This window comes from Meles meles, chromosome 21, assembly GCF_922984935.1.
Source record: "Meles meles chromosome 21, mMelMel3.1 paternal haplotype, whole genome shotgun sequence".
NCBI lineage: Eukaryota > Metazoa > Chordata > Mammalia > Carnivora > Mustelidae > Meles > Meles meles.
In genome coordinates this window covers 2,459,060-2,480,510 of record NC_060086.1, presented here as the reverse complement: position 1 = coordinate 2,480,510, position 21,451 = coordinate 2,459,060, and the positions used below count along the sequence as shown (strand labels likewise).

Here is a 21,451-nt window from a genome sequence, read left to right as displayed (position 1 = left end):
AGTTGGTCTGTTTACCAGCTGATACATAATGTAGGTCATTTCCAGTTTTGGGCAATTGTGAAAAGAGCTGCTATTCACATTCAGGTGCAAGTCAACATATGTCTGTGCACAGGTTTCTAACTCAACTAGGGTAAATACTTAGTAGGGTGTTGGGTCCTGTGTTAATCACATGTTCAACTGTGTAAGAAACTGCCACATTGTTTTCTAGAGTGGTTGTACCATTTTGCATTCCATGAGCAATGTCTCAGTGTTCCAGAGGCTCTGAATCCTCACCCACATTTAGTGTTATCAGAGTTTTTGGTTTCACTTGTTTGCTTGTTTTATTTTAGGCAATCCGGACAGGTGTACCTGCCTGTGGTTTTAACTGCATTGCCCTCTAATGACTAATGATGTTTAGTGTCTTTTCATGTGTTTATTCTTCTCTGTTCTTTCAAGTATCTTCTCTGGTGAAGTGTCTGTTCATATATTTTGCCCATTTTCGCATTGAGCTGTTTATATACACTGTTAATTTTTGACAGTTCTTTGTATATTCTGAATATGAGTCCATTTTTGATGTGTAATTTACAGATATTTTCTCCCACTCTGGTTCTCCTTTCATTCCCCTGTCAGGGTTATTATTCTTTTTTACAAAGCAATAACTTTTGATTCTTTATTTTCATTATTTTTTGCCCATTGAACTATAATTGGCACACAATTTTCTATTAGTTTCAGGTGTACACCATACTGATTTGATAATTTAATATATATATATACTTTAAAGATTTCATTTATTTATTTGACAGAGAGACAGAGATCACAAGTAGGCAGAGGCAGGCAGAGAGAGAGAGAGGGAAGCAGAGCAGAGAGCCCGATGTGGGGCTCAATCCCAGGACCCTGAGATCATGACCTGAGCTGAAGGTAGAGGCTCAATCAAGTGAGCCACCCAGGAGCCCCACGATTTGATAATTTAATATATTAAATGATCCCCACAAAGAGTCTAATTACCACGTGTTGCTTATATACAAAGTTATTGCAATTTTATTGACAATATTTCCCCATGCTGTATTTTACAATTTGAGACTTAATCATTTTACAATGACAAGTTTCTACCTCTCAAATCCCTTCACCTATTTCAACCATATTCTGCCAACCCCCTCTCCTCTGCTAGCCCCCACATTGTTCTCTGTACCTATGAGTCCATTTCTGTTTTGTTTTGTTCATTCGTTTTGTTTTCTGAAATTCCACGTATGAGTGAAATCATACAGTTACTTGTCTTTACGTGCCTGACTCATTTCACTTAGCATTATACCCTCTAGGTCCATCCATGGTGTCACAAGTATCAGGATTTCATTCTTCTAATGGCTGAATAATATTCCAGTGTGTGTGTGGGGGGCTGCACGTGCATGTGTGCACACATCTGTACCCATTCGTCCACTGATGGACACTCAGGCAGCTTCCATATCTTGGCTGTTGTAAATAATATTGCAATGAGCACAGGAGTGCATATATTTCTTTGAACTGCTGTTTTTTGTTTTTCTCAGGTAAATACCCAGAAGTGAAACTGCTTTTTTAATGGCTGTATTTTTAATTTTGTGAGGAACCTGCATACTGTTCTCCACTTCATCCCCGTCAACAGTGCACACAGGCTCCTTTTCTCCCCAGCAGCTATTTTCACCTTTTTGAAAACAGCCGATCCAACTAGTGTGAGTTGATATCTCATCAATCTGCCTTAAAAGGTTTATTTTTGGTGAGGCCCAATTCATTCGTTCCCCTTCATGGGTTGCGCTTTGGTGTCATACCTAAGAACTCTGCTCAACCAAGGTCATGAAGATCTTTGCCCAGTACCAAGGCTACGAGTTCTGATTTACTCCCTGTGCTTTTAAGATCAGCTCAGTTTACAAAACCTCTGCAGCGCTCTTCAGATTGTCCTAGGCATGTGTGACCCACTGGCAGGTCTACAACCGGGGAGGTTGCCTACACTATGAACCAGTCCTCAAAGCCTTTATGATGCTGTTCAGAATCAGATCCATGCTTGAGTGACCTGGGAATGAGCCCAGAAGTTCATGTGACTTTATGCTGTTGCATTTTCAAGGCCCCCTCCTCTGTGCTCTGTGCTCAGTGCCTCCCTTCCTGGCCTTCTGGCTAGCAAGTAGAGCTTCAACTTCCTCACTCTACTGTATGCTTTCCACAGCTGCATCTGTGGGAGGACAGAGAAGATACAGAGAGGAGGGGAAAAGGCAACCAGCTGGACAGTAGAGGAAGTGGGAAAAATAACGATAAAATAACAATTCCTCCCAAGGTCCTGGTGCAAAGACCTACCACGATGCTGGTGCCATCACAGCCCTCTCTGCGTCAGGGCCAGAAGACAATGGCAAACATACACACAAAGAGCAGGGCATCCCCCATTCTCTCTGTCTTGTAAGGGTCTGCTTCCAATCCTGCAGACCAAAACAAGTGTTCTCCAGAGGTCTCTCTCTGCACCTCGTGTGCACTTTGGGAGCTTGGGGCTGTCTTCGAGTCTGGGTCAGAGAATAAAAATGACAGACCTGTGACTGTCCGTTCGGTGGTGCCCGAGTTCCCCAACCCACCTGCTGGTGTTCACGTCTTGGAGATCACAGACAGCTGCGCCAGGCACAATCTTCAGTGACACTCTGAGTGCTTGCTCCGTACACAGGATTAGAGCCTCTCACTGTGAAATTCACTCACATTTACCCAGTGACTGGTAATCTTCCTGTAAGTTTGTGGGTCATTTGAATCTACTCCTTTGTGAGGAGCTTATTCTAGTCTTTGTCTATTTCTCTATCAGGCCGCCTGTATTTGTCTCTTGGTTTCTTGGTTATTCTTCATATATTTTGGAGCTGTCCCTTTATATATGTATGTATGCGTGTGTGTGTGTGTGTGTGTGTGTCTTACATGTATGTATGTTCTCCCAACCTGTGACTGGTTTTTTTGACTCGTCTTACTAGTGCCTTTGCATGAACTGACTTTATTTTCTTTTTGAAGCAGGCTCCACACCCAGCATGGAGTCCAGTGTAGACCTTGAACTCACAAGGTTGAGATCAAGACGGAGCGGATATCAAGAGCCAGATGCTTACCCCACCCAGGCACCCCCAACTGAGTTTATTTTAAATATAGTCTTCACCGTCAGTCTTTTCCTTTATGATGGCTGCTCTTTGTATCCGGTTTCAAAACTCTTTTCCTCTCCAAGGTCATAAAGATCTCTCCCATATTCTTTTTTAAAAGCCTTATTATTTTTCAATTAGCAATAATTGTGCATTGGATAAACCTCATTGGCTACAATAATGTCACTGCACAAAGCTGTAGAAGCCTTATTATTTTTAGTTTTTGCACTGAGATTTACACTGTACTTGGAGTTGATACTTGTTCACAGTATAAGATAGGGGTCCAGACTTAACACCTTTGGAAAAGCCATCTTTCCTTCACTGCACTATAGGTTCACCATCGCCGTAAATGAACTCATTGTAGACCTCACGTGGGTCTGTTTCTGCAACTTCCATTTTGTGCCATAGGCTTCATTTTCTACTTGCCCTGGAAACCAAGCCCGGCCAAGACATAGATGTGCTGGAGACGCCACACCACACACAAGGGTCGATGAAGGCATCTTACTCCTTGATCAACTGGTGCCCCATCCCAGTTCCTTTCTCTCTGCTCCACTCTCTCTTCCATGGGGACTTACTTAAAAACACCTAGTCGGGGCTCCTGGGTGGGTCAGTATGTTAAGTGATGGCCTTCAGCTCAGGTCATGATCCCAGGGTCCTGGGATCAAGCCCACATCACACTCACTACTCAGCGAGGAGCCTGCTTCTCTCTCTCCCTCTATCTGCCATCCTCCCTCCTTGTGCTCTCTCTGTAAAATAAATAAATAAATAAATAAAATCTTTTTTTTTTTTAAGGGATTTTTTTTAAAAAATATTTTATTTATTTGACAGAGAGAAATCACAACTAGGCAGAGATGCAGGCAGAGAGAGAGGAAGAAGCAGGCTCCCTGCCGAGCAGAGAGCCCGATGTGGGGCTCGATCCCAGGCCCCTGGGATCATGACCTGAACCGAAGGCAGAGGCTTTAACCCACTGAGCCACCCAGGCACCCCATAAATAAAATCTTTTTAAAAAATAAAAATAAATAAAAATCCCCAGTCTTTGTGACATGGAAAATACACAGGTTAATTCTCCCCTAGGCAAGAACTACCCTTTCCATGCTGATGACACTTAAATCCACCAGAACAGTATGGCTTTTCATATCAGGCCTCCCATGGGGAGTCACTTATTCTATCATCTGGTTTCTAATGCACAAATCCCTGAACTGGGGGCAGTTTATTCTCAGGGGCCACTGGCCAGTAGCAGACAGTGGGAATGAGGTCAGTAGAGAAGAGTCCTATACCTCCTGATGGACTTAGTGGACTGGGAGTTGGGCTTCTCACAGTGCTCTCATACTGGCCTGTCTGAAAACAACTCAGCAAGGCCCCTGTGGACAGTTTTCTCATTTGTCAGGGGCCTTATTAGTTAAGCCCAGCAATACTGGAATATACAATCCTGGAGAGAAAAGGAGACCTTTTTACTTCTCGGGAGGACTTGGTTCTCCCACCCCTCCTAGCAATGTTGTCCGGATCCATGAAAAACAAGTCTGGATTCTCCAAGCCTATGTCTATGGTCCCCTAGAAAGGGCAGAACGCACTTCAGGACAACCTGCTCAGCCTTTAGAACGGATCATAATGGTTAACAGCCTCATGACAAGAGTCCCTTTCATTAGACTTTGTGTTAGCTTATCTGTGAAATGTAGCAAAAGGGAACTTCTTCCCCAGTAGGAGACCTGACCCATCACCACGTATCTTGACAGGTTCTGTCTCCCACCCAACCTCATAATAGATATTGCTCACAGCATTTCTTGACTGAGAGATCAGATCCTCAGATCACTTTCCTACACACTGCCTGACCTCTCAGATTGGTTTTCCCTATGATGGGTGACCAGGGGTATTAAGCCCTCAGATGCTTCTTCTTTGGGGTCCTTGTAAGTCAGAAAAGATGAGTATAGGCTGCTCAACCTAAGGTAACTCATTCTACAGGAAGCTGTGGCCTTATCAGACGTTAGGACAAACAGCAACCTGAATGATTCGCCCTCCTCCTTTGTAATCAGGTTTAGTAGCGTCCTTAGAATGTCCATCAAAATGGCTAAGAATCTTCTCCCAAAACATGAAGAATATGAGCATCCAGCCCTTATGGTAAGTTTTAATTGTATATGTAGAAAAGCGATCTGGAGTTTAGGGCATCTCTGTATATTCTAGGCTTTTGACTTTTTACATTTCTGATTGTTTGTGAGGGAAGGGTATGTGCAGTGAATACTTACAGCAAAGACAAGAGACAAATGCCACTCTACCCCCATCTCTACCAGCATGAAGAGGACCACGGTCAAATTCCATGGCTATAGGACCAGAACCCATTTCTAATTCTGATTCTCTTCCATTCCTTGGCAAACTGAACATGATGTATCTTAGTTATAACCCTCCACTTTACCATCAAGGTGCAAACACCTACAAGGCCATCTGGCCCAAATATTAAGATTATTTCTTTTTTTAATTATGTTCAATTAGCCAACACATAATAAATCATTAGTTTCTGATGTAGTGTTCCACGATTCATTAGTTGCATTGAAAACACCCAGTGCTCATCATGCACGTACTGCCCTTAATACCCATCACCCTATAAGATCATTTGTTTTCAAAGAATTTCACGTATCGGCAAAGTCATGAGCATATTCTCCAAACTGGATGTGGATCCAATGAACCCATACTTGGGCTCCTGAAGGTGTATGGAGATCACTTCCCATTCATTCACTCTCGATGCCAGGAGGCACTGTGGGTGACCCTGGGTAAACAGTGGCAGAGAGAAGGAAGAACTGGAAATGGAGCTCCATTCCCTGGGGACCTCTCTTCTAAAGACAGGTATTTAAACCTTAATAGAAATTTGCCTACCAAATGTATGTATAAATAGCAATGAGTTGTGCTCAATGATAGCATATGAGATATATGTGCGGAAAACGTCACCTATAGTTCTACCCTGGGAATCAGCCTCAAAGACCAGTAATTTGCAATCTCTTTCCTGCCATAAAATGCTTAACAGATTATGTTCACATTTGTACCACGCTCCCATGGGTACTGTTAAATAAAATTCCCAAATGCCTCTCTTTGTTAAAAAAAAAGACAGATAGAAATGTATGCTGACAATTCTCCATTTTCCATCCCCCAATCTGTTCTCTGCCCTCCTCTGTTCTGAGCCCTGGGAAGTTAATACCTGGGGGTTGCATCTCCTAGACAGCTTACACCTGGCTTCCAGTTGGGTGAGGCCAATGGGAGACAATGGCAGGAAATCTGAGGGCACGTGAAGCGAGAGGTCAGGGTGTTTCTCCCCGGTTCGCCTGCGGAAAGGGCTCTCCCGCTCTGACAGTGGAAACTGCCCCTGGGTGGCTCTTCCTCCAGCTCCAGTGGGGTTCCAGTAACCCTTTCCTTCCAGGCCTCGGTAAGTGGAAACATCTTCCATCTGGGTGAGTCTCGGGGAACCTCACAATCTCGTTTGTCCCTTAACCTGCCTACACTGTGTAGACAGTCTCTCCATTAATGCCTCCTCATGTGTACCTGGGCGCATTCTGTTTCTTCATGGAATTCTGATACAAAATGCAAATGAGAGGGACGTTCTTATAGGAATAACCTGAATCCACTCACACAGGCACAAAAAAGCTAATGTTAGTAGAAGCAAATTACTTGTAACAAACGTCTCTATCGACACCATCTCCACGCTGGGGAATGGCTGACCAGACCAAGTTGTATCTGGCCCCTCCGTGCTTGTGACCATCACATGGAAGGATGTCCCGGACTATTTAAAGACTGAACATGTCCCCTCATTTTAACCCTTTACAATGGTGATTTTAGGGGTTCAACACAATGAGACTCACTAGAAAGAGTTCAGATTCCACAAGGAATATTTTATTATCTAGAGACATTCAAAATTCCATCTTGGCTGCCTTGAGGAAAAGACTTTTCTCCCACACCTTCTCTATGAATTGCTGAACACTCAAAACCAGTTTTATCAGTAGCTGCCACAGCAGATGGGGGTCTCTCCTTTGTGCCTGACCTGTCAGAGACTGCCAAACCCCAAAAACAAAATAAACAAATAAGGCAGTCCTGATGAGAATAACAAAGTGATAAGGAAAAATGAAATCAGAACATCAGAGCTTTCATCAAGGCAACACTTACTCAAAATGCTAGTAACCCTGAAAGATTCAGGTGCAATCTATTCTTATACAAGGATCTAAGTTTGGCTTTAAAATGCTGTAACGAGGACAGGTCTAGACATCGGTATCTGAGACTTGAAAGTGGTTTTGAAGTTTTGGAATCTCAGACTCCAGGGGACCCTGGAAAGTTTACTCTCCTCAGTGTCACAAATTAAGGTCCCCTGTCCCAACAGTAAGCTTTAAGTAACTTTCTTTTCCTCTTTTTTTCTCCTCTTCTCCTCTTCATCTCCAAATCCTACTCCTTTTCCTTTACCCACTTGGTCACGCCTCTCATGTGTTTGATGTATGTCTTTAGGCGTATTCTTCTGTAATTTTAATTATGACGGATAATCCTCTCGGGGCATTTACTATGTGTTCCCAGGGGTTCACGTACATTAACTCACCTAATCCAGGTAACAATGCAATGAGGTTTCACCGTTTTACAAATGAGAAAACTGAGGCACAAAGAAACTAAGTAGCTCACCTACGAAAAGCACTAAGTGTGGAACTGGGATTTGGACCCATGCATTCTGGCTCCAGATTCCATGTTCTTATCCCCTCTGAGGCACGGCCTCCAAGTATGTGTCGTTTCAAATGTCCGTGTGTTTTAAACTACATAAATATATCGTGCTATGACTCTGTTTCCTACTTTTTGACTAAAGAATTCATTTTCATGATTTGCCCACATTGCTGTGCATGCACATGTGGACTGCTGCCGAGTATTTCACATTATTCATACTTACCACTCCCCTAGGGATGGACACCAAGGCTGCCTCCCACCCACAAAGAGAACATAAACAGCATCCGGCTACATATGCTCTTTTACAGTCCTGTGTGAGAACATCTCTTGGAAGAATACCCAACTGGGATTTGGGGGCACATGGCCACTTAATATCATCAAATACTTACAGATCACCCGAGCAGCTTTTCAACTGAGTCCAGGAAATACTCATCCATTCATTCATTCTTTGCCTACTCTGTGACAGGCCCTGAGATAGAAACTGAGGATATAAGCATGAACAAGGACGATATGGATGCTATTCGCACCAAGCCCAGGGTCTAGCTCCTTGTGAACTTAAAGTGTTTCCATCAGACAGACAAAGACAAATACTGTATGATCTCACTTATATGTGGAATCACAAAAAAACAAACAAAACCAAAAAACCAACCTTGAACGCATAGATACACAGAACAGATTGGTGGTTGTCAGAGGTGGGGTCAGTGGTTGACTGAAATGGGTAAAAAGTGGTTAAAATGTTAAAAAAAAAAAAGTGGGAGGAGTTTCCAGCAACTCCACGGGTATGACCCTATCTAGTTTTATCCTGTGACCATTAAATCACGTTCAAAAAGACAACTCTTCATTCCCTTCCGAAGTACAGATATATTTACTTTGTGGAACATTTCATTCAAAGTGTATGCCCGTTTTCCTCTGCATAAATCACACGTCTGAACTTCTTAGACAATATTCTAATATTATCTATCTAATCTATCTATCTAATCTATCTATCTAATCTAATATCTATCTATCTATCTAATATTATGTATCTAAGATAAATGTATCTTTAGATACAGCTCTTTCAATATTGGCTAATGCAACGTTCTATTACCTAGGGGGTGATCTGTAGGGGATAATAGGGTTTTATTGACTTGGGATGAACTCAAAATCAGCACCTTAAAAATATCACAGTGGTATAAGTTGGTAGAAATAGCTTTTGAGGATTCAAGGAAAAACAGAAATGTCCACTGGCTTACATTTTTTAAAAGGGTGTCTTTAATTACTTAGATACAACTTTTGGAAAAGCTCAGTCCTCTGTGTGTGCTCTTTCCTTCAACCTTCTATAAAACAACACTAAAAACTTCCTCCCGTTTGCAGACAACACGATTTTACTGTCAGGAGTCAGGAATATATTTACCAGATATCTAATTCATTCAAGAAAGAAGAGCTTCTGAGTTAATATTAAGAAGCAATAAACTAAGAAAGAAAAAAAAAGCAAAAAGCAATAAACAAAAAACAGACTCAAATACAGAGAACAAACTGGTGATTTCCAGAGGGGAGGTGGGTGAGGGGACGGCTGACACAGGTGAAGGGGATTAAGACTGCATTTATCATGATAAGCCCTGAGTGGTGAGTGGAGTTGCTGAATCGTTATACTGTACCCCTGAAACTCCTGTGGCACTACACATTAAGTATACTTGAATTTTAAAAAATAAGTAAAAATTTGAAAAAGAAAAAATAACAATGAACAAAAAATACTAAGTGCATATGATCTACCATTGGTTTATGTCAGAACAGCAGAGAGATACATCCTTGGTTCAGCTTCCTTAATGGACGTTTTTCTGGAATATTCTTTGACACAATGTCATTGACTTTTATTAAGAACTGTCTAAGGATGGAGGACATTGGGAGATGGAGAGGAGAAGGAAGTTGAGGGAAATTGGAAGGGGAGGCGAACCATAAGAGACTATGGACTCTGAAAAACAACCTGAGGGTTTTGAAGGGGCGGGGGTGGGAGGTTGGCAGAACCAGGTAGTGGGTAGTAGGGAGGGCACGTACTGCATGGAGCACTGGGTGTTGTGTAAAAACAATGAATACTGTTTTGCTGAAAAAATAAATTAATTAATTAATAAATAATACATAATAAACAAATAAATAATAATAAAATAAATTAATTAATTAAAAAAAAAAGAACTGTCTAAGAACAGGAGCGCCTGAGTAGCTCAGACGGTTAAGTGTCTGACTCCTGATTTCAGCTCAGATCAAATTTCAGGGTCATGAAAGCGAGTCCTGCATAGGGCTCTGTGCTCAGCAGAGCACAGAATCTGCTTAAGATTCTCTCCTTCTGAAGATGCCCCTCAACAGATGAATGGATAGAGAAGATGTGGTCCATATATACAACGGCCATCAAAAAGGATGATTACCCGCCATTTGCACTGACATGGATGGAACTGGAGGGGATTATGCTGAGTGACATAAGTCACGCAGGGAAGGACAATTATACGGTTTCATTCATAAGTGGAACATAAGGAATGTGCAGTGGACCGCAGGGGAAGGGAGGGAAAATTGAATAGGAAGAAACCAGAGAGGGAGACAAACTATGAGGGACTCTGGACTCTGGGAACCAAACTGAGAATTACAAAAGGGAGGTGGGTGGGGGGATGGGGTAACAGAGTGACGAGTATTGAGGAGGGTACATGTGGTGATGAGCACTGGGTATTATACACAACTAATGAATCACTGAACACTACATCAAGGACGAATGATGTACATGTTGGCTAACTGAACATTAAAAAAAAAAAAAAAAAGATTCTCTCTTTCTCCCTGTGCCCCTCACCCTGCTTGTGCATGGACACATGTGCTTTCTCTCTCTCTCTCTCTCAAGTAAATAAATAATCTTTAAGAACAGTTTAAGAACAGGATCTTTGAAACTTATTCACGTGTTATTCCAATAATACAATGGACAAACTGTTCAAAACTGACACAATCCAAATATTAAAGCTAAAATGATAAAACACATAGAAAAAAACAGAAGGCCCTGCCTGAGTTAGGCAAAAATCTCCAGGTAGGACACATAAAACATGAATCATCAAAGAAAAATATGACAAACAGGACTTCCACAAAAATTACAGATGTCTTTTTTCAAAAAGTACTGTTAACAATGAAAACACAAGCCATCATCTGTCATAAATATTTGCAAAACAAATACTGGTTAAAAAGTCTGTGTGTAAGGGGAGATGAACCATGAGAGGCTATGGACTCTGAAAAACAACTAGAGGGTTATGAAGGGGCGGCGGGGGGGTGCGGGGGTTGGGAGGTTGAGGAACCAGGTGGTGGGTAATAGGGAGGGCACGTACTGCATGGAGCACTGGGTGTGATGCCAAAACAATGAACACTGTTATGCTGTAAATAAACAAATAAAAATAAAAATTAAAAAAAAGTCTGTGTGTAGAATACCAAAAAACCCTCACGCTCAATAAGGAAAAAGTCAATACAGTAAAAGATGGGCAAGAGATTGAAACATTTATATCACTAAAGAACACTGAGCAAATATAAAGAAAGCTAGCAAAAGTCATGACAAGACATATTATGTATTAGAGTGTCTAAAATTTACACGGAAAGAAAAGTTGATAGTATCAAGTGCTGGCAAGGATGGAGAGTAAGCCCCACATTCACATGTGGCTAGTAAGAACTATAAAGGGCACAGGCACTTCAGAAAACATTTTAGCAGTTTCTCATCAAGTTAAACACATACTGAGCATATGATACAGCATTCCATCTTGGTATCTACTCAGGAGAAATGAAAACATACATCCACATAAAGACCTGTACAGGAATGTTAATAGCAACTGTCCTTATAATCACTCTGCACTGAACTGAATGTGTGTTTCTGTCCCCAGAATCCCTATGTTGAAATCCTAACCCTCAAAGTGGTGGTATGAGGAGGTAGGGCCTCTGGGAGATTATTAGGTCATGAGGAATGGAGTCCTCATGAATGGGACTAGTGCCGTCATAAAAGAGACCCCAGGGAGCTCCCTTGTCCCTTTCACCAAGTGAGAACACATTGTAAATATGGCTGTCTATGAACCAGAAGGCAGGCCCTACCAGAATAAAATCTGGTCTTGGATTGGGCCTGGTCTTGGACTTCTCAGCCTCCAGAACGGTGAGCAACAAATTCCTGTTGTTTTAAGCCACTACTGGGCTATGGTATTTTTGTTATAGCAGCCCAACTGGGCTAAGACACACTGCAAACTGGGAACAGCACAGATATCCACTAACTAGTGGGGGGATAAACAGTGTGTGCAAGCTAGAGTAGGGCTCCGGGGTACTACGAAGCAATCAACAGCAAGGGACTATGGATAAACACAATAGTGATGAACCTCAGAAGCATGATGCTGAATAGAAAAGACAAAATGATGACATATTGTATGACCATTTATGGGACAGAAACAGCAAAACTGTGGACAGTAAGATCAGATCAGTAGTCGCCAGGTGCTAGGGCTGGAGGAAATGAGTCCAAAGAGGCATGAGGAAATTTTGGGGATGATGGAAATATTTCATATCTTTCTTGGGGTGGTGGTCACACACACGTGTAAGCTTATCAAAATCCACAGAACTGTACATCTAAGGGCATTTTGGAATTTAGATCTCTAAATATTCCATCCAGCATCCTTTCTACATGGAACCACAGAAGAAATGTCTCAATACCAAAAATGGTTGTATTTCTCTTGAATACTGAAGTTGCTGTTATCGTCTGGAGACTGCAAATCATATAACAGGTCAGAGTTACCTCCCTGCTTCAGCTGTGAAAGTGGGGAGCTGTGTGTCCAACATGTACTGGGTATTACCTTTGACATCATTTTATTTCTCCTACTGTCATTTGACTTTTGACCCGATTTCTTCCTAACAAATTCTTTTACCTCAATGTGATCTGTGTACCTTTCTGAGACTAAATATTTTCTTTATTGAGGTACAGTCTATACAACCAAGCAAATAAACACACCATGGGATATCTGATAGATCATAGAAGTGTTTCCTCCTGACAGGTGCCATTGAAGTGCATGCCATAAAATCCCAACTCATGGAAGCACAGTATCATATAATACCTAACTTGTTTTATTCATTTGTGGATGCTTCCCTTTATAAGGAATGAGGATCAAACACTGCATTATCGGGACAATATACCACAAGATGGTATATAGGGAAGAGAGGCCTAAGGAAGTTTATCCTGGAGAAGAAAAAAGACAGGGCAAATACAAAAAAGCTGTCTTCAAATACTTTATAGCTTGTCAGGGAAGGGAGAGCTGAATTAACTCTGGTTTATTCTATTAGCTTGGGAGTGGGATCAATGGGTGAAGGCTGTACCAGGACCAATGGGAGCATAATATGCAGAACATATGTCTATGGAACACAGCAAAGATATGATGTATTATCCAAGGAAAGAGTTTCTGGCAGTAGATAAAACCAAACACGGGTTACATGATCACTTGGTTGGGATCTCATACAAAGATTCATTTAGATAAATGGTTGCTCCCTTCAGATCCCAAGATTTAATAGTTATTTAATTCTATCAGGAAACAGTACCCTTCCAATACAAGGCAAATTTATTTTGACCATGCAAACACCATTATTTTTTAACTTAACCATTTGCTTTATAATATTAAGTTGTATCATAATACCAATAGGTTAGAACAAGTAAAATGTTTGTAGCAAGCAAACAGTCTTACAGCTTTTCTGGGATCAGGCCCTTAAAAAAGGAGACACAGAATCATAACCAGAGTTTTAGGGACACTTTCTTGCAAAATATACCCTTTCCTCGCATGGCCAACTGCCCTTTTGTGCCCTCTGGAAATAGGCAGGCAATATAGCACTCTGAATGGAAGTTAAAGTAATTTCCCATTTTTTCCTTGTGCTTGAACACTTAGGCAATAAAGCTCACGACATTTTCAATAAAAAGCAGAGAAGGAGAAGTGCTCCTTAGTCACGGAAGAGCTCAAGTCAGCATCACCCAGGCATTCTCCCATTTGACAGAGCCCCGTCTTTGCTAAGCAGTCAGACCTACGATTTAAAACTCACTTCCATCAGCACAAGGGACCTGAGTATACTTGGTTCTGCAAAACCATGAGCTTATTTCAAGCTGGCTTGAATGCAAAGAGTTCCAAGGCTGGGTCAGTTCACCCAAAATTCCAACGGACATAAGTCACTGGTGAGAAATACCCAGAAGGCATTTTAGATCTCACAAGCAAACTAGGAACTGAGCAAAGGTCAGTAAAAATGATACAGTAGTATGATTGGGAATTACAGACACGTAGCTACATAAGACAACTGAAGGGGGGGCGTAGTGAGTGTGTTTACCAGAAGGTACAGTCTGAGAGAGATCAAAAACCAAGGACCTGAAGAGACTTTTTTTTCCCCAAAGAACTGAATGGCCAACCGGTCCATACAAAGATACTCAACATAACTTCTCCTTGGGAAATGCAAGTCAAAACCACCGTGAGATACCATTCACATGTGTTAGAATCGCTATTACCAAAAAGACAAGCGATCACAAGAGTTGGAGAGGACACAGAGAAAAGGGGACCCTGCTGGTGGGAATGAAAACTGGTACCACCACTGTGGAAAACAGTATGGAGGGTCCTCAAAGAACTAAAAATAGAAATACCATTAAAAATTCTACTTATGAGTTTCTACCCAAAGGAATGAAAATCATGTCTCAAAGAGATACCTGGATGCCCTCGTTCACTGCAGCATTGTCCACCACAGCCAAGAAACAATGTAAGCATCTCTCAATGGATGTATGGATGGAGAAAATGTGACATATATTGGAATATTTTTTGGTCATAAAATAGAATCTTGCCATGTTCAACATGGATGAAACTGAAGGGCATTATGTGAAAAGAAGCCAGACTGAGAAAGACAAACATTGTATGATGTCACTTATATATGGAAACTAAGAAAGCTTAACTCATAGAGTAGATTGGTGGTTGCCAAGGGCTGGGGGTGAGAGAAATGAGGGAAGTGGTCAAAAGGTAGAAATTTCCAGTTAGAAAATGAGTAAGTCCTGGGGATCCAATGCATGCTAAGGTTCGCGATACTGTACCATGTACTCGAAAGTTGCTAAGAGTATTCCTTCAACGTTCTCAACAACAAGAAAAAAGTGTTAACTCTGTGAGGTGACGGAGTGTTAGCTAACCTTATTGTGGTCGTCATTCTGCAACGTATATGTTTATCAAATCATCACTCTGTACACCTAAAACTTAGGCCGTGTTCCGTGTCAATTACATCTCAGTAAAGCTGGGGTGGGAGTCACCAACAAGAGGAGACAGATGATGTCAGAGCACACTAGCCTCACCAGACAGTAACATTCTCCCGAAACCGCAAAGACACTTCTCCACGGCAAAGACGGTTCATGTCAGTAATTTCACAGACCTTAAAAGGTTCCACTGCAGGATTAGTATTTTCGAGGAACTGGGAAGAAATCAAAACAGCAAATATTTATTGAGCACCTACTAGGTGCTAAGTACCAAAGTAGGTATTTTATATACATTTTGCATGATCCACATGACACAGCAAGAAGCAGCATCATATTATGCTCCCCATAGGACAGGTGCCGAAACAGGTTCTGATTCTTCAGCTATCTACGTTCAATCTAAATAAAAATCGTGACTGGAGGTTTCCTACCCACAAGGGGACCAACAAATGGACAAGAATGGCCTCCAGACATCTGAACGCTGATATATTGGAATTTTCATCTGTCTCTCTGAACCTTCAAGCCTTCCATGGAGACACAGGTCAACCCTTAACACCGACATTCCGCCAGTTCTGAACCTCCCAGAGAGGAGTGGGTATTTGCATCTTATTGCACACCTGAAGGAAAACCAGCTTCGTGCATATCTGACTTCAAAGGGGTTTGCCCAACAGACTTCAACTTACATGGCCTTTAGGGAGAACATCATATGGAAGGGTTTTTTTTTTTTTTAATTGTTTGAGTTGATATCTGAAGGAGACCATTTTTACCTTCTCATCTGTTTATGTCTGCTGGGAGAAATTTCAGGCACTTCTACGCATGCAGAGAAAAACAGCCGGGGTGTGATAATTTGGTCAAAGGTGAGTCCACTTCTCTGCTAGCTTTGTGTCACTAGTGACAGATGATGTCAGACAAAGCTGTCAGATGAGATCGAGAAGGTACACGGGGAGGGAGCCATCAATTTCCAACTTAGGAATGTAACAGATTTTAATCAGCTCCTCTCTCTTGATTACCAGGGAGCTTTTGATTTTGAGCTTCAGTGAAGGGCACATGGTCTTGGCAGTGATCGACAGGCCTTTTCACTCCCCTAATTTGGTTCAGTAAAGCAATCAAGCATCATTGGCTGTCTCAGCTGCAGTCAGGAGAGGCTCATCTGCAGACCAGCAAAGCACATGGCCAGAGTGTGGTCTCTTGAGATCTCGTTTGCTCCCTAGATTTTGGGGCTCAGAAGCCATCTCATGTTAGCTCACGAAAGGACCAACCATGCTGTCAGCACTGAGCCCCAAGAGACGCCCAGCAGGTCACAGCCATACTCGCCCTTCAAACCCCTCCAGCCAGCCCCAAACTGGGTGGCCCAAGCCTAGGCTTGGTGGTCCCACAGCACCCAGCACAAGTAGGTGCTCAATGTATTTTTTAAAAAAACTACCCTGCACTACTTAACAGGTGCATTTCCTGAAAATTGAATTCTGGTTCAAGTGTTTCCTGTTTCTGATGTTTGCACCGAAGGAAAAAAAAAAATGGATAAACTAGTAGATACGGGTCTGTGACCAGAATCTAGCAAACTCAGCATGTGGTCTGAGCAGAAATGTGTCCTTTCCTGGTTCAAGATGTAGGCTTTTGAAACCAAAGATGCATTTGTAAACTGTAAACCCTCATTAAGAATTTCGGACTTGGAAGGTTTTTAGAATTTATGATGCTTTGATGTGAGTACGGCCTCAGTCATCCCCTCCATTATTACTGCAGCGCTGCGGGAGCAAACACATCGGGTAAATAAAATTACAGAGCTATATTTAAGTAACTCAAGAAGAAAGAAAAGTGCTAGGGACTTTGGCAGTTTAATTGAGGGTATAAAAGGATGCTAATTATCAATGTGTCTCAGAGCTTCCATTTAAAAACACTTCTTAAAAGTAGCAGTTAATTCCAATTACCTAGATACACAAAAATATGGTGAAACACTGTGAAAAAACCTCATTTCTTGAGAATGCTTATGTAATGAGAGCTCTCTAACTCAGGCTGACCTTGCCCGTGTCGTCTGAAGGGACACAGTTCAACCAAACGTGCAGTAAACATAGTGATCGTCTTATTATTGATTATGGATCGGCTCATCCTTGCAGTAAGGACACAACGAGTCCTGCTTTTTCGGCTCCTGGGGAGGAACGAATGGCCGGCTCCAAGGCTGGGCGGCACCTGTTCCACTGCTTGCTTAAGGTGTCTCCTTCTGCTCCTATTCAAACTGACCATTCCATCCCTAAAGACTCTAGGACTGGATCTGGTGGACAAGAGTGACATGGGATACCCTGTGACCCGATCTGTTGGCAAGAACAAGGGGGCACGTACTGGCAAGTTCTAAGGAAGCAGGTATCTGCAGAGACAGCTGTGACTTGGGAAATGTAGGAGCAGATGTTCTTTCCCCAGCCCTGCTGCCAGTTGGAAGAAACATGCCCAGCACCGGGGATGGGGGAGAGGAGCAGGTCACAACCGTGTCCCTGCTCTGCAGCCCCGGCCTGGACGGGGGAGTTCTGCCTAGATGAGCAATTAGATGGGAAGCCAGCACAGTCTCCAGGGGCGGCAGTTCTGGGAGCTGAGACCAAGGCTCCCAAGAAACACTGTTTCCTGTTCCCATTAACCTTCTGTTTGGGGGAGGAAGGGCCTGTCCTCCAGCCAGGACCCCACAGTGGGCTTCACACCAGCTGGGCCTTCCGGTGAATCCACTCAGTCTCTGGCTCGGTCTCCTCTCATCAGAAAGACGGATGTTGAGCATTGAGAGATGTGCATTTCTGGGCAGACCCACCCCCAACAAGCAGGACCAGGGAGGGCGCCACAGCGGAGGCACATGCCTAGAAGGGGATTTGAGCCATGATTCAGACTCCTGCCCCCCATCCAACCTTGACTCCTCTGGTTGGCAACATCTGGGTTCCAGGTCATTAAGAAGAATGAAGTTTAAATGGTAACCGGGAGAGACCTCTGCACCCCCACGTTCACTGCACTGTTATTTACAGCCAAGACAGGCAAGCAGCCCACGTGTCCACTGACGGACGAGGGGGCACAGAAAACATGTGTGGGTATATAGATATGTGTGTTATTCTGCCATAAAAAAAATGAAATCTTGCCATTTGCAACAACATGGATGGAGCTGGAAGGCGTTATAACGAATTAGAGAAAGGCAAATACCGCATGATCTCACTTAAATGGGGAACCTAAAATCAAACAGAAACCCAAACTCGTAAATACAGAAAACAGATCGGGGGTTGCCAGAGGTGGGGGGTGGGTGGGGGAAAAGGGGCTCAAAGGGTGCGAACTTGCAGTTGTAAGATAAACAAGTCACGGGGATGTAATGTGCCGGGTGGCGATGCTAGTTGACGATACTGTCTTGTACATGTGAAAGTTGTTACGAGGAGAGATCGTCAAAGTTCTCACCAGAAGAAAGTAAGATTATAACTACATGTGGCGATGGGTATTAACTAGACGTATGGTGATCACTTTGCAATACAGACAAATATTGAATCACTATGTTGTTCACCTGAAACTAATAAAATGCCATGTCAGTTATATCTCAATTTAAAAAATCCAAAAAAAAGAATAAAGTGTCCAACGTCAGAACCAATATTTACATTCTCTCTCCTGCCCATCATCCCTTGTAGATTTCCCTGACATGACCAACACCCAACATCTACCGCGTGCTTCATGAGGACACCTGTGCTCTTGAAGACCCTGTGTTTCTCGGATACCTTCTATGCATGAGCTTTCATGTCCTCCCCTTCCTCCTCTTCCCTTCTGATACCAACTCCAGTATGAGACACAGGAGCACCAGTTACATGAAGGCGTCTCTATTGGAAATCTCGAGTGCACTCCAGTTATGCCAGACTTAGTGCTCCACGAGAGACCATTTCCAACTATACACAACTGATTTAGAGGAGTCTCAAGATAAACCTTTTTAGTGAGGGGCGACAGTTTTTGGGCCCAGGTCAACCGGTGACTTTGGACGGTGATTTCAGTCAAGAATAACATCATCATCATCATCATAGGACAAAATGCTGTGAAACGTGTAAGGGCTGAGATTAAGGCTGCCCGCCCAGTCATGGTGAGGACGAAAAGGTCACGGATACCACGGTGTCTCTGAGAAGGGTTGACCAATGAAGCAGAGGAAAAGGCAAATCTGGCAGCTGGACGGGTCCTCCTGGAAGCCCTTATTTCAGAGAAGGAGGTGAAGGGCATGGTCTGGGACCACACATTCCCGGTGCTGAGCTCTGTTCCTTTTCCCAAAGCTGCCCCTCGCCAGATGCAGAAACACCAGAAGGATTTTGTCTTTGAGCACTGGTTGCCTCTACCAGTTCCTACATGGAAACTAGCCCAGGTTCACGTCCGTCGGGAAAAGAGGGCCAGCCAGTGGAAGAGTGGGGAGCGGGGGTGTGCCCAGAAATGGGAGATGAAGTAGGTCCTGCCTTTGACACGTATCCTATTTGAAAATCGTGTGCTTAATGAAGGAGGACTCACAACCCGGTCAAACTGCTTCCTCCCACCAGATATTGTAGTCAGAGGGGCTGGTATATGGCACTCAGCGTGACAGGCGTGTCGCATGGGTGGCAGACACCTGCAGGGTCTTACCGCATGGATGCGTGCGACACAGTGCTCACAGAAAGCAAGGCAACTTGCAAATTGCAAAAAGAAAACAAAATCATCTGTCTTCATGCCTATCGCAGCAAAGCCAGCCAACCCATATGTTACCTGCTACCAAAGATGTGTCTGAAAGCAAAGTACAGGCTCAGGATCTCAATCTCCTGCGTGTGTCTGGAAACTTCCCTAGATCGCCAGTGGGAGTCTGCGCCCACTTCTCTGTCCGGCTGGAGGTTCTCACCCAGGACCTTGACTCTTGAGCCAGTGTTGCAAAGAATCGGGGACTCTAGAGGGTTCTTCAGGGAGCTGGCCGAGGAGCAGCCGTGGCCTGAGTTCTGAGGGCTGGAGGGAGCACAAGCTACGCCTCCAGAGATAAGCAGCAGAGGCTGTGGAGTCCTCTGGGCCCCGTCCTTGACAAGCCTTTGCCAACCAGCCTATTGTCCCAATGCACAAAAATGCAGACCGGATTCTCCCCGCATTCGTTGCTGTTGGCTCCTGGAGCCACAGGCGACACGACAGACCCACCCGCGTTTCTGTGACTGCTCTGTTTCCCCAGCAGCATCATGACAGGTCCCACACTTAACAGCCTTGCCGGGAAGACTTCGTCGGGCAGCCTCCGACTCTCGGTTTTGGCTCGGGGCATGACCTCGGGGTCCTGAGGTTGAGCCCTGTGTCAGGCTCTGTGCTCAGCATGGAGTCTGCTTGGGAGTCACTCTCTCTTTCTGCCCCTCCCATTCATGTTGTCCCTCACTCTCTCTCTCTCTCTCTCTCAAATAAATAAAATCTTAAAAAAAAAAAGGAATGAAGTTGTTCTTAACCTCAGGAAGCTAAAAACCTCGCAGGAGTGCACCAGTCACGCTGGCACGGACAGGGTAGACCGTGAGCGCCATTCCCGACCCCACTCTGATCTAAGGGAAGGAAAAGGGAAGCAGAGTCCCGTTAAAGAACAAAGTCGCCAAAAACTGAACCAAGCTTACGGCAGAGAATTGCAGTGAATGTGAGAACTTGCTGACTTCAGGTATGGTGACAAAGAGAGGCAGCGGCGGTGGGGGGGGGGGGGAGGAGGAGAAGACTGAACCCGCCCCACATACCATGGGAAACCTGAGAGGGCTCCCTGCTGAGACCCGGCACGGACACCAGCCCCCTACTCAGGAAAGGCCATCAGGTGCCCCAACGTCCCCGCAACCCTCTGGGCGGACACAGAGCTAATCCCAGGGAGACCAGAGGAGGCAAACAAAACTCATTCCAGGGCACAGGCCCGGATGCCCTGGGGGTCATACTGTGTCTCTGATAGCATCAGGGTCACCCGAATTCCAGATAATAATCAGCGAGGACATGGAAGTGGCAGTCACAGTCTTTCTTATGGGATCATAGAGACACAGGATAATTCTGAACTTTGTAGAAGAATGCTAAAACACCTATTTCAAAACGTAAAATAATAGAAATCTAGAGCTTCCAACTCAAGGAAGAAAAAAGGTGTGTGTGTGTTGGGGGCATGCAGAATGCAACCCGCCCGACGGAAAGGGACAACCCAAGATGAGGACAGAACACAAGGTTCCAAAGCTGACTCTAATCTCCTCCCCGACCCCGACACAAGAGGGGGATTTAAATTTATCTATTTAAAGACAGACTACTGGTGAATTTTTAAAAACCCAGCTCCCGGCTGCTCATAAAGACAGACCCAAGAAAAAAATACACAGGAATGTTAAAAAGAAGTGGAAGAGAAGTATGTCAAAGAGTGGGCATGAATAAATCATGATCTCCGAGGTGGGGAAGGCAATAAATCCAAACCAAAAATATTGGTTTGAAAAAACTAATGACATACATGGGTCTC

The 21,451-nt window shown here is 43.7% G+C and overlaps 1 protein-coding gene and 1 pseudogene across 1 annotated transcript in view; both read right to left on the bottom strand.

Annotated features, from left to right (window-relative positions):
- The window catches only part of CALN1 (calneuron 1), a 408,758-nt gene that overhangs the window by 134,464 nt on the left and 252,843 nt on the right, over positions 1 to 21,451 (bottom strand). The gene's annotated exons all lie outside the window — the stretch shown is intronic.
- On the bottom strand, positions 3,171 to 3,299 carry LOC123934301 (annotated as a pseudogene).